The following is a 15,195-nucleotide window of genomic DNA, read 5'->3' on the forward strand; positions in this document are numbered from 1 at the left end:
AATTACAAATAAAACGCTTCGCACATGTGCGTCTAGCCGCCTAGGCGTTGTTAGCCTATGCCAATCCTTGGCTTAACAGAAAGTACATACATATTGGGTAAATAACTAACAAAAAATATTAGGGAACTGGGAGAGAACTCTCCAGACAAAAAGTCTAAGGTTAAGTTGTAGCCTGTTAACCAAGGCAATTAAAAGTTGAACTGTTGTAGTACCACTACTACCAATTGCACAGGAGGTACTTTGTTTAGGACTGTATTCATACATGGATTCAATGACCTTAATACGTGTACTCATAAGGTATAACGAATGACTAAGTTATACTTATACAAAGCCTCAATAGTCTTGTTACTTGATATACTTACACTTCCTTCCTGGATGATAGATTCGTTTACCAAAAGAGTATCTTATGCTTAGGAGATTTCAATGATGAAAATTCACAAGTGTGCTTATCCTCAATATATGATAATAAGACTTTTTAGAATGATTAGATTATTTTTTTTTAGCACTTACCAAACGTGCCCAGATTATTATTTCCGTTAATAAAATTGGAACCACGTTACACATGGGTTCAGTATGGGTTATACCCAAGAGGCCAAGAATATTTCCGGCATACTAGAATGCTCGGGAAAATTACTAAAATTAGATTTCATAAAACGAATTAAGTACACCACGAAAGAACCATGATTGTCGGAACATTAGTCATACCATGGGTATTAAGGTTTTCAATTAGCTGCGCACATTAGTGTTATACACTTTTAAAGTTGTAGCCGATTGAGCGAAATTATTCTTCGCTACCAAATTTTGCTATGTCATAGCCATAAGGCAGTAATTATAATATTCACTGTCTATTATGTAATGCTGTAATTGCCGGAAATAAATAGTGACTATTTGGATAAGGCATTAATGAATGGATCAGTTCCTTAACTGTTTTCTATAATATCATATGTAATAATATCATGTCATGCAAATCAATATATCAATATAATGTACCTATGTCATGTCGATTATTCTATGATACTGAAAAGAGATAAACGAGTTGCGAGGAATTTGACACACAATCCAAAACTTAAGTTTTTCGCTTATACCCTAAAAGAAATGATACTGCAATAACCCTACTTACTGGCAATTGCAGAGTCGGGGTCAAAACATTAAAAACATACTAAGTGTATTAAATTGAATATTATAATGAAATAAACGTAAACATAAGTCATGACCTGACCTTGTTAGGGGGATGAAATAAAAAAGTAACAGGTTTTTCATAATTTATTTTAATATCATTATGGGTATATACATAATAGGTATATACATAAAATTTAAAAATGTTTCAAACTTTCCTTACGGACGAATAATAAGTTACAATAGAAAAATAGGTTACTGTGCACTTATCAATTCAGTCACTGCAGCTGCTGTCAGCTGCAATTCACATTCCTCCATATAGGTACACAAGGTATCTGATGTGTGAAGTGCACTTGAAGTTGTTATTTCCATTGGCGATTCAATTAATCACATTGGCGTTTCTTGACCACCAGGCGAATACAGACACGTCTCAATATATTAAATAGGCTTCAAATAACGGTACAGAAGCTTAATAGCAGCGTTTTACCTTACAATAAAACGCATATTAAGCGAAATACCTTATTTGAAGCCTATATTTTTAACTACGCCTGTGGCTACAACACTCAGTTGCAATAAACCAAGGCACATTTATTTTTCCATTTGAGGGTATTTGTTGTTCGCTGCTAGTAAACAACATTTTTAGACTATTCAGTTTCGAAGATACGTCTTTATTTCATTTCACATTTGTATTCATAAATGATGCAACCGTTTGGTAAGTGGTATATTGCAACTTCGGTTAAATTAATATTTTGAGAACCAATGATGAAACATCGTTGCCGTCCCTACGGCACGGGTCGCCTGGGGGAAGGGGAAACCTGAATCGTAAAACTGGAGTTGCAAGTTGTTTACAGGTGTTCAGCTGTAGGTACCTGCTGTGAACCGCTACGCATCTACAAACAGTATCGCTGTCTCTCAATATATTAAATAGGCTTCAAATAAGGTATTTCGCTTAATATGCGTTTTATTGTAAGGTAAAACGCTGCTATTTTCTATTACAAAAAGTGAAATTATAGTTTATTTTAAAGTTTTTCGTTGTTACTGGTATTTAATCAACTTAGTCAATTATTATTGTAAACTAAAAGTATAAATATATGACAGCAAATAAATAAAATACTTCGTTTTAGCTTGGTTTTAGCTGAGGATACTCGTAAGTATCAATTTTGGTGGCATTAAGCAATTTTGGTGGCTTTCCAATTACCACCAAAACCACCAAAATTGATGCACCAAAATTAGAACCATTGCATAATAAAAATTTTAAAAATAAACTATTTCATTCACGTCACATTCAAGTTTATTACTTTTTAAAGAAACCATAAACATGCTTTAAAAACAGTTCACGTAAACATAACTACTTGTTTGTCATTAGTTAGATATACCACCAAAATTGCATGAAAAAATATTTTAATACACCAAAATTAGGTACTTACGTGTTTGCTGGTCAGATCCAGTGACGTACGACACGTAGATCATAGTTCAGGGCCAGAACAGAACTAAACTAACAGGCTACTACACGTTTCTAAGCCTTGTTGCATTTCGTTCGACCATAAAGTCATTTTCAATATTTACCACCAAAATTTACAAATTTACCCGGACAACTATTAATGCTTAGTTTAAAGTATCCAATTATGGACAATTCCTTACTATTAATTTAATATGACATACGTACACTAATAACGAGGAATAATTTGTGGTGTTTGAGTTAAATCAATGGATGTTATTGATGTACCATACAAATTAGTCAAGCAAAATGAATTCAGGACACTCCACCAAAATTATAATTGCGCCATTAAAAAAATTCTAAATAAATATCAATAGCTTTTATAACAATTTGCGATTTGGCTTAAGATAATAATATGTGTTAGGTTTTCAGGAAAAAAATAGCACTATGATACAATTAGTCCACACTGTCAATTTCAGCTCCGCCGCATTTTTTTTGCGCTGAGAAATTCACCCATCTACTACTTGTCTCCATCGTTCTGGTAAAGAATGAATAGCATCGGCGAAGAAGTTCTTAGGTTTAGATTCAAAAAACTCAGCTATGTACTGTCGTAGATGGGCTTGATCATTGAACTTTTTTTCATTCAAGGCATTGCTTAGCGATCTGAACAATGCGTAATCCGTAGGTGCCAAGTCTGGAGAGTACGGTGGATGAGGTATCACTTTCCAACCTAGCTCCAATAGCTTTAGCCGAGTCACTTTTGCAATGTGTGGGCGAGCATTGTCGTGTAAGAAAAAAACTTTAGCATGCTGTGGACGATTGTGACAGATTTTTTGGTTTAAATTTTCAAGCTGATTACAGTATACTGATACGGTAACAGTCATTCCACTTGGTAGGAGTTCGCAGTGAATAATACCATGAATATCCCACCAAACGGACAGAATAACTTTTTTCGGGTGAGGCTCTGTTTTTGGTGCCTCTATTCTTTTTTCGTTTGGAGCTAGCCACTGACGTTTGCGTGTGTGATTTATATATAAGACCCATTTTTCATCTCCAGTGATAAGATGGTCCAACCAGTTGAATGTGCGGCGAAAAGACAAAAGTTGTATGCAGATATCGGCACGGCGGTTTAGTTGATCTCTATCAAGTTCGTGCGGTATCCAAACACTGTATTTGTAGTTTTTTCCCAACTCGTGTAAATGTGTTTCTATGGTGACATGAGAGCAGCCTAACTCGGTAGCAAGAGTACGACTCGTTAGCCTCGGATCTTCTTCAATTAAGGTTTTTAATTTGGCTACATCAATCTTCACCGGTCGACCAGACTTAGGTTGATCTGATAATGAAAAGTCGCCACTACGAAACCGCTGGAACCATCGTTTCGCCGTGGCCTCAGACACAACTTTAGGAGCAACACGCTGACATATATTACGCACTGCTTCGGCGGCTGAATGGCCAGACTGAAATTCATATAGTAAGCAATGCCTTACATGCACTTTTAATTCGTCCATTTTCTTCCTTATATTAGCTCGGCGACAGCTAGTGAATGACTGACGAGAAACTGTGCGACTCGCCCTTTATATACTTTCGACCATAAAAGATTCTAGATCTCTCTCAAAAATTTTATGTGGAATTCAATCGATCGCTCATTATTTTCTTACCAACCCAATAGTTATTTATAAAAAAATATAGTAGGTTTAATTAGCTTTGAAACGATACCTCTCGCACATGGATCCGTAAAATAGGACCTCAAAAATATTGAATACTTTACTACGGTCAGCGCCCATTTCTGCGACCGGGCAGAGTGACTCCTGCTAAACCAAATTCGTAATTACATGGTTATATATTATCATATACCAATGAAACTTATATTTTTAAAAAGAGCATGAATAGACGCGAAAATTTTATAATAACATCAATTGCGGTAAAGTTATTGTTTATTGAGTTAGACGCATTTTTTCTAGTACTTGTGCAATTCATGCGCGATAAAAAAACACATATTTTCAAATATTTCGTAAACGGTTACTTTTATGAGTATAGTTATCTGAAAACAATTAAAGTAGGTTTAATAAGCTTTCAAACGACACCTTGCACGAACAGATTGGTGCCATAGGACTCGAGATGTGAATAAATATGATGGTCGGCCGCCATCTTTCTCCCCCTTTTTCTCAACCCGTCCCCCCTCCTTAAACTAAAACAGGTCAATTCGTAATCTGGAGATAACGAGGAACACATCCATACCTGTTTTAGGTATTTAGAAGAGATGTCGACGACTTTTTGTAAAAGAGGTCGTTTGGTCCCTGACTAATATGGATTGTTTTAATCTGTACTAGCGCACTTCTACTAAATTAAAGAAAATATTCCAATTTATTTTTTATACTATCTTCATCTACTAATGCGATGAATTTATTTCCAACAAAAAATCTATCAAATCATGAATTTCCACTGAGTTGGCTTTCCAAATAAGACCGATGAGTTCCGCAATCAGATCTAATGTCGGTAATGGCATCCGATTACAGGAAGTGGTCGTTAAACATCTAGGATTAGGTAAGAACTTTTACGGTTTTTACTCACCTACGGTTTCTTTCCCGTCAATCGAACGAACATGTTTGTTTTTCTTAAATTTCAAAAATATCGGTCGGGCTTTCGTTGGTTCCGTGATGGCAAAAACAAAATCAATTGCAATTGCATATATCGCAACACCTTTGTCGGATTAGTAACATAACATTACCACAGTATAATAAAGAGTATTATCGTACAGTATGTCCACTCCCGCTCCCCGCTGAAAGTGCCGCCGACCCCCTCTCGGTTACCTCACAGTTACCGTCTGTCAAAAACGCAAACAGTCGACCTGTCATATTTCACTCATACAAGCATAGTACGCGTTCACTTACACGAGCTTATGTGTCCGAGGTGTGACATTACCATGACAAATTTTATATTATTAAGAGGAAAGCTTGTTTTCTTTTAAGTTCAGCTATGTTCTATTGGAATGATAATGATAGTTCGGTAATATTAATATTACACGTAAGTTCATCACATCAACCGGACTTGTACCAATACCACCGGTTATTACTTGTATTATCGGTGGAGAGCTCTTGACGTTTCCCGTTATATCTGACGAGGGTCCAACCACAATACCACGAATATACTGTGTTTTGAGTAATGCCTTGTCTGCCACGCCTACACTGTCCTACGTTTTATTTAGTACAATGTATGTTTACCGCCTTCATATTATCTTCCTTAATTATAGTACTTGAATAAATAAAATATAAACTCATTATTGCAAACCATTCCCCGAATTAATTATGTACTTTTTTAAATAATCAATACAGCATCCCTTAAATTATTGCCATGATTCGTTTTTAAGAAATAATGTTAAATTGATTCAAACAAGGTGACCCAGTTTCAAGAAATCTAAACTTATATTTTTACCATTAGCTAATCAATGAGCTTGGTAAAGTTTATTTTCTTTAGAGTTCCTTTGAAGTCCAAGCTTATTTAATTCAAAATTTATATTGATTTCCTCGAGTTCGTTAAAAAGACTTTACAAAACAACTTGTTTTGTCCATATCTTGTCTTGGGAAGAATATATTTATAAAAGTGTGGTCTCTATTTGTTGTATCTAGTTGTTGCGTTGGTCACCAAACATCCTAATCTAAACTGTTATTATTGCTGGAATATTAGCAAATATTTTTAATAGAATTGAACAGTTTATTCTACAGAATACAGAATTTATTGATAAAATAATAGTACATTACATCAGAGGCCGGGAAAATGAGGATTTCCGGCCAAGTGGGTATATAGGGATACGAGGCCCGAAATCCGTTTTCACGCCGAGGCATGTATAGTGCTTTTCTCAAACATACAATGAAATAAAAAAAAATGCTCTAAAGGACAATATTTTATAAAAAAAAGTTACTTTGCAGGCCTAGGCCTGAAAAATAATATGAAATCCCTTTACAGTCCTCTCGAGTTGTTGCGCCCAAAAAGCGATACTTCCCAGCAATATTTCATTGCATGTTTGAGAAAAAGTACATTTTACAAGTCAAAAATAATATACAAAATTTACACAATTAAAATTTAAATATCATAAATATAACACTAATTGTTTGCTCTTTTTTTTAGTGCAATGTTGGGTCAACGATCTTTGGTTGTTATTATACACATAAATTCTGTATGTATAAATAACAAAATATACTGCAATTAACCTAAATCAGCTGTGATCTGTTTTTATTAGATATTAATTTCCTTTTTATTTATAACCTCGTAAGGCCCACCATAGTTAGTTTTCCCGTTTTGAAATTGAACCTTATTCTATAAATAAATTGGTAAGATTTTCGTTTGTTTCAAAAATCAATGTAACAATGGAAATTCTACTTTATTCAGTTCATGGAAGGTTCAAATTAGATTGCAATACTATGTACATTGTAATGTACATTGGGCCTTACGAGGTTAATATTAAACATCTACAGTAAACGGCGATAAATAATGCACATCAGTCTTTGGATAGACAGTTAAGCAAGAAAGAGACAACGCTCTATGAAGACGAAAAACCGATGTGCAATCATTATCACGAGGTGCTGTACCCACAATGAACCCTTACGCTTCGGTCGTACTAGACTACAGACTTCTACTACCGAATAATTATAAACTTGCCTAATGCCTAGTGTTATTCGAGTAAAATCATGAAGATTATCTAACATGTATTTTGAAACGTCTCGACGTCCTGAAATCAGAGACTGACTGTATAACTACGATAACACAATAATTTAATACGTATGATAATTAACCTGTTTCGCCCCGGGAATGCTCTTAAATGATGAAATGAGGGCAAGAATAAATTGATATGGAGGTTTTATACCGAATTTATAATAATAAATAGGACAAAAATTCAAAATGATAGCGATTAACTATAACTTCCCTGTGCCATATCTGCGGCTAATCACAAATAGAAGGCAAGCAAGTAGCGAGGATATTATTTTTTTTAAACATACTGGTGCCTAAGTAAAAGTAATTAGATTTCCAATTTAATTTTTATATGATACATGATCTCCCATCGTGTCAAATTTGTAAGTTTCATATCTACAATACGGGTCTACTTGAATGAACTGCAACCCTGACCGCAATAAACCCAAGAGCGGAAAGAAATTTTCATTTGATATTCCATTTTTATGGGACTACTTGGTCGGGAGTCCCGCAAATGTTCTCTAACGGTGTCGGCCCTGAGAAATAAAGATTGCGCAAACGTTGCCGTTTTTCTGCCATACTAGCGTTACGTGAACCGCATCTGACGAGCCATGCGAATTTATCACTTAAATTGTTTTTAGGTACTTTAATGTTTATGTCACACTAAAAATCTTTTTTATACAAGATTTAGACATCACGTAGTTTTGAAAAAGAATCCTCTAAAATTTGCCATTTGAATGAACAACTATTTCTTTCGTTCATAAGCTTTAATAATTTTTATTTTATACAGAGTTTCTATCTTAGATTGCCCTTGTATTTCAACACTTTCACTATAGTTTCAGAAACTTTACCACAACAAAGCATAGACTTTATTTTTACGAGCCAACTTTGCCTATGAGACCTAGCAGTAGCCGCTCGTTTTGTTTCAAAGTAATTCATATATCGTTTTTATAGCAGTAAGTTTTAATAGATTAACAACAACACCTTCAATATTTATTTACGTTTAGTCCAGTTAGTTTAGCAATACGAGTAAGTAATGACTACACAGCGTAACAAGAAGTTGTTTAGGACAAAATGTACCTATTTTAGATGTCAATGATGGAATGATGAAATATGGCGTAATTTACTATAAGGCAATTCAAAAAGTAAGTTTTATTAAAAAATAAAAGTAGGTATTATGACTTCTAGGTGGTGGACGTAGATAAGATATTTTTTCTACTCCCGAACTGTTATACGTCATTTACACGGTCGTGCATAGTTCTTTAAAACCCTACATAAAGGTCTATAAACGTTGCCTAGCGTGTAGCGATAAACGTGTAAAGCACTTGATTTCGAATACCCTATCACGAAAATTCGACATTAAACCTTTCCTGTCAGAACTCCCGTTCTGTAAATTCGGAAGAGCTGTTCGAGTTGTTTTCCAAATACATTAGATATATCGATCATTTTGGTTAGACCCGCCTGTCTACATTATTACCGCTGAAATAGAATTATAACCATTTCACCTCTCCCTATTCAGTTGTATCGATATATACTACTGATGCCAACCTCCGCCATTTGCATGTACCTATATCGACATGTAACGTCGCAATTTGATTTGTCGATCTCCGAACACGTGAATGCTCCAAGTGTTGAACGCGTGAATGCTCATGTTTCATGTATTGCTGTCGTAAAAAACAGTTAAAAAGGTTTCCTTGAGTGCCGTACCCAGTTTAACTTTGAACGATTCACTTAGATCAATATCTTGTTTTTTTTTTTTGCAAATATTAATATCACATACATCACATATATGCAGCATTATAAGGTAATTTTAATAATCAGGTCAATATGTATTGCTCACAGTTAATCTACGATGACATCTATTTATAATTTCCGATACACGTGTCTCGTTTAATTTGTATGCGTGGCATTTAACTTAGCAACCCGATAGGCGCTCACATCCTTATCTGTTACATCCCGTTATTATAATACGTGCCTATTTAGCACATTATATCTATGTTTTTTTGGGTATTGAAACAAAAACTAGCAAAAGTAAGAATTCAAGCTTCAAGCGAGTCCATAATAAGTGCATACAGTGTGTTACTAACAATTGGGCTCTTTTTAAAGGAACGTAATATAACATAGTTATTTAAACATAACCATGCCCTTAATTTAATTAATAATTAAAAATTTTGACTTTATAAACTTTATAACAAAAATGTTATTGCCAGCAATGTACAGCACACACACTAGTCAAGTGAGGGCAGTGACAGCTCATAAGTATGAGCGATGTGAAAAATGATAATGAAGAAGTGCATGCATTACATTGAATGTTGGAATTTCGGTAAATTATTTTTTAGTTAATTTTAATAACTGTGATCTGCTGATATGCGCAAACTATCGCTAATTGACTGTATTATTATAATAAATGCCCGGGTGCTGGTAACACACTGTATATCCAAAATTGAAGTTCTAATTAACTAAGTCTAGTAATATCTAAATAAAGTCCGTGACTGTACATGCAACATGTCACTGAAAAGTTCGTTTTCCTATGAAAAATTATTGCTCAAAAATTCCACCTATTAAATTCTCCTTACATATGAACAGCGATTCGATATTTCTATTCGCATGTCGATGAATAGTTTCATTAATTGAGAAAAAATAAAGGCTGGTTGTATTTTAGGGCATTGTAATTATTTATTAAGGATAAAATAAACATAACAGCATTTCGTCGTGTACTATCCGTAGATTCGACCTCAGAAATCTTTCCTTTTCCTAACCAATTCATTTTTTTTCTGTGTTTGCAACCTCAGACATCCCCGCGTTCCGGCGTTCTCTGTCTCGGCGGGAAAAGAATGCTAGAACGCGGCGTTCCGCTTTGACCGCCGCGGGCAGACTGCCCGCTGTGTGCGTTGTTGCTACAAACTCGGTACATTCTAAAGAACGCAGAACTCTGAACGCGGAACGCAGAACTCCAGACCGCTCTCTGTCTGCGCACGCTCTTATATATCCTGCCTACCACGACTGATAGTGCCGAGACATGGAGTCTTACTAAGAAAATTGTGTATAAGATCTGTGGCGCAGAGATCCATGGCTGCTTGGTGTCACCTTGGTACCTTCAAGACCAGGTGAGGTATGTCGAGATCCGTAAAGAAAAGTAGAGTCTCGAGCGTTGCAACGGTTTACTAAATTGGCACGACGGTTGATTATGTCTTCTAGTGTAACATTCAATTTTAGACATCACTAGCTCAAAGAACTAAACTGTCAAATATCGAACAAAACCAAACCAAATAAAATCCAAACGAATCATTAATAGTCGTAACGTAATACTGTAATAGGTACCTAGTCGTAATAGTTTTTATGTTGTTTTAACCCCTTTAATAATTTTGAATGATGGTGCAATTGCAGCTTTTAGAAATTCATCATCTATTTTCTGTTATTCGGGGGAGGTTGCTATTCTACATTCCTGTATGTAGGTAATGCTGCGGTAAAGAAAATAAAGTGCTCTGGCAAGTTGCAGAATTGGGTTGAGGTCAGTGCAGTGCAAATTCCTCAATGCTCTGTGCATTCTCCTAATGTAGGTACCTACTACGTTCATGTCTGTAAAATGTAAACATGAAAAACAAGCTCAAATACTCAATCACACTTGTTTTTCTTATTTTAGAGCGCATTATTCGCCAACAAACTGTCCACAGTTAGGCGAAAAAAATTGTGAAAAAAAAAATTTGCTACAAAAGTGCTCGGCGAATTTATCAATGAATTCATTTATAATTTCTCCATGCAATTTTGCAGCTCACTGTGCCTACCACTTAAGTTTTCTATTGTTATAAATGAATAAATAAAATATTAAGTTACACACATCAACACAAAACTCATTTCCAAAATAACATTTAGGTAGGTACACACACATTCACGTCAAACCAGCTTCCCGAGATGTCGTACGGAGTCGTATCCTTTGATCCTAGATATATATAAATATGTTTTCGTTTCGACATGTAATTTACCCGCTACTTACTTCATTTAGAAGACGTTGTAATTAATAAATGACTGTAGGTATTCAATGTCATTCGTAGTTTGAAATTAAAACTTAAGCTCTCGTACCGTACGCTTAGACGTGGATCCGTGCGTGGGACCTTTAATCTATTTGTCTGTACTTAGACTTTTCAATTGATACATGAAGGGTTAATATAAAATATGTCATTTAAAACAGAGCTTTTATTCGAAATAATTTTGTAATTTTGCCTAAAAATTGCCTTGAAATCTGTTAAAAATATACAAGATCTACTATGTCTCATTTTATGAATGAGTAACTAAGTATCACCATTATGAAGCATAATGACTGTGACTAATCATCATCATCCTCTTTGCGTTATTCCGGCATTTGGATTTTGCTCCGGCTCATTGAAGCCTGGGGTCCGCTTTGACAACTAATCCCAATCTCTCGATTTAAATCGGTTAAAAATATACTACTATGCCTCACCTCACGAGTAACTATCACCATTATTAAACATAATGACTGTCACTAAAATATATGATATAATATAGTCATGTCATAGTCAAGTTCAATAGCAATTTATCCGTTAGCACATGGCAAAGTCCGGCTGTTCGGGCTAGGCCTGCCTGGCGGCGAGTGGGTGAATGAAGGCGGGGGCGCCGGGTCCGCGCAGCCTCCGTCGCGCCCGCCCTCGGTCGACTGCCAGTTGACGTCGCGACGAGCGCTAACCCCCACGCTACGATCGCTCCAAACACGTTTATACTAACCAAATAGTGACAATTAACCTGTGGAAACTTCTTTGTTATCGTAAGTAACCAGGCGTGTGATAAAAAATCATCAAATCGGCGACCTTTTCGATAACGTCAATTAGTGCTACTTGAAAGTTATCAGTGAGACTCTGCATCGTTTTTGCGCCATTTGAGGGCAATTACAAATGTGTCGGGGCGTTGAGATGTGCGTTCTCGGCGTATCGTTAAGTCACCTGAGTTGTTTGGAGGTCGCCGCGTCTAGCTGACAGGGTAGCTCGTGCTCGCCTGTCGCGCCGCAATCACGTGGCCATTAAGCTTTATGACAACTTGTTACAGTTGGCTCATTACAACTTTCCATTTCCAGTTATCGACAAACTTTTAACGATCGATTTATCTCAATGTTTTTAATAATAGTGCCCTAGATATACTTATTGATTGGCTTTTTAAAATATTATAATGCAGCGTTGTTAGGTCTGCATGCCAAAACGAAGCCAGAATTTATTCCGCACCACTGCTATAGATAATTCTGCTAGTTGGCAAGCTCCTAACATTTGGAACTCTCTTTGTACAAGCTAATAGTCTAGATCGAGTGGAATCGCCACTGGACTCTCTGTGAAAGATCATAATCCGCATAAGCTGTGTACCTAAAGATCTATGTTTAATGTAGTTTACATTTCTGGTTTAGACCGAGACCCTATAATCATACCACATTTAAACACTAACATTAATTTAATAGTTTTTTTTTTCAACATAGATACGTAAATGTCGTTTATGTGGGATGGGTACCTACAGGTGGCTCATACGAAAATTTTGATCATTCCGTTCCGATGAAGTGAAGGTAGGGGCAATAAGGCCGTTAACTCGAAACTCTTTCGAATGTCTTCGTTTTACGGCATACATATTTTGAGATCTCAAATATACACTGGTCAAAAAGAGAAATAAAAAAACAAAGTGTGATGTAAAGCTGCATTTTTGGTATGTTATTTGGGGTCCTTGGGGGAATGTAGGACTATATTTTGCAAGCAAAAAAATGGTGTGCTAACTTCGTAATTTAAAAAAAAAGTAAAAAAATCTGACTTTTTTTTTGGTTTTTGCCGTTTTATTAAAAAACTATGCATTTTTGGTCAAAAATTGCTATGTTATGTTGAAAGCGCATTAAATTCCAAACAGTTTGACATCTTTTTTATCAATGTCCGTCAAATACTATTACATAAATTGTAAAATAATAATGTAGAAAATTTCACTAGCTTTCATTTAAGACAAAAAGAGTGCCAGTTATTTAAAAAAATAGGATTATATCATAAGTCTAGTATAACTGGATCAGAAATAATCGGTGGATGATAATGGCTAAATGGGATAGTTTACATATATTTACAGGAGGCGTAGCGGAGAACGAATTATTATTATTTGGGGGCTGTTCAAGTATTACTCAGACACATATTTGCGTATATCAAATCAACATTTATTTAGTAAGTTAAGTTTACGGTCACGAAAGAGCTCAGGATCGCCGCTTGGCAGAAAAAAATATTTACGAGTAGAAAACCCTCATTAATTGAATCAGATTGTTCCGAAATTGTTCTTGTACGGACTGGTTTTTAAAGCATATCACTGAGGGTCAATAACATCGATGCAATCTTACGAGCGTTGTCGTGGACGTGCCCGAATCATAGTATTCTCCGTGTAACGAAATATCAGTACATAGTATGTGTTGTATTGCACGCGCAGGTCTCTCACCGCCGCGCAGGTGTAGTCGGACCATAACTCGACAGTATACACGCTAGTACAAAAACTGAGGAACAGCTGTATTTTTACGCTGTCACTACATTTGGCGAATCTTCTAGCCAACATGTTTGCCCTTACTGCGGTGGCTCGCCTCTGCCTTTCTATGTCCTCCTGGTCTTTTAAACTGGACAACAAGATGTGGCCAAGATATTTGACTTCGTGTACTCTCCGCAATTGAACTCCATCAAGCAAAAGAGGTGGTACATGTGTGGGCATATGTGCTGCCTCCATGAGCATAAATTCAGACTTGTCCGGATTGTATCTCATGTTATGCTGGCTGGCGTATCTCTCACATTCTGCAAGTAACTTACGCATAGCTCCCACCGATGGTGCTAGTAGGACCATATCGTCTGCATATGCGATGTGATTTATCATTTGCCCATTGATGGAGCAGCCAACCTCGGTACTGGTCAAAGCCTGCGACAGCCCATCCATGTACACGCTGAAGAGAGCTGGAGACATACTGCCTCCTTGTCTCATGCCACAGTTTAGCCCGCTGGCTGTGGACAGAGTTGACTTCCATCTTACTACGTTCTTCTGCTGGGAATACCACTTCTCCAGTATCTTAATAATTGGCGTGGACGCTTTCCCTTCCCGTAGTTTATTCCACAGCAATTGGTGGTCAAATACATCTCAAGTGGACTTTCTATCACTGCAGGAGTTGTGCCATCAAGATGCAGAACCAGGACCCTCAAAAAGGAAAAAGTAAAATGTAACAAATTCTGTTTTATTTTTCTAATTTACTAAACTTCAAAATTTTACTGTATTTTATTTCTTCATTAGTGATAGTCAAATCGATGCAAAGTTAGCTTAGACAATTTTTTCAGATTTTTTTCGGCTTCGCCTCAAATTGTTACCCACGCCACTCACCTTTTTTTACCTCTTTTAACCACCAGTTGCATAAAATACTATTACCTTAACAATACACAAACATAATACATAAACTCACGCCCGTAAGCCCGTTAAGGGCAGGCAGAGCAAATGAAACCTCTGAAAGGGTTGAAAGAAAAAGAAATTGTCATATTGCAGAAAGTTACAAGTTGCTAGCCCATCTCCCCCACCATAATTGAACCTATATCCCTCAGTTGACTTACACGGGAGTAAAAGGGGTTGTTTCTCAAATGTGTAGTTATCATAATCAACATTACATTTACATTTAGTTTTAACGGACCCCAGTAAAAAATCTAAATTTTCGCCGTCAATAAATATTATTTAATTAATACTTTAGATACCGTGACTTGGCATTGGCACTAATACGAAATTGTATGAAGGAAACTAACGCCTCAGAAACATAACCACAAAATTAAAATTTTGAAAAAACCCCCGACCGCGACATAGTGGACCGATTTTCATGAAACATGGCTAAGAACACTCCCGAGTCCCGACTAACTCAGCTTTCAGAAAAAAATAACTAAATCGAAATCGGTTTATCCGTTCGGGAGCTACGATGC

At 36.2% G+C, this 15,195-nt stretch overlaps 1 protein-coding gene across 1 annotated transcript in view; it reads left to right on the forward strand.

Annotated features, from left to right (window-relative positions):
- The window catches only part of LOC125240834 (peripheral plasma membrane protein CASK), a 252,926-nt gene that overhangs the window by 58,293 nt on the left and 179,438 nt on the right, over nucleotides 1-15,195 (forward strand).

The sequence above is a fragment of the Leguminivora glycinivorella genome, chromosome 2 (genome assembly GCF_023078275.1).
Source record: "Leguminivora glycinivorella isolate SPB_JAAS2020 chromosome 2, LegGlyc_1.1, whole genome shotgun sequence".
Classification (NCBI taxonomy): Eukaryota; Metazoa; Arthropoda; class Insecta; order Lepidoptera; family Tortricidae; genus Leguminivora; species Leguminivora glycinivorella.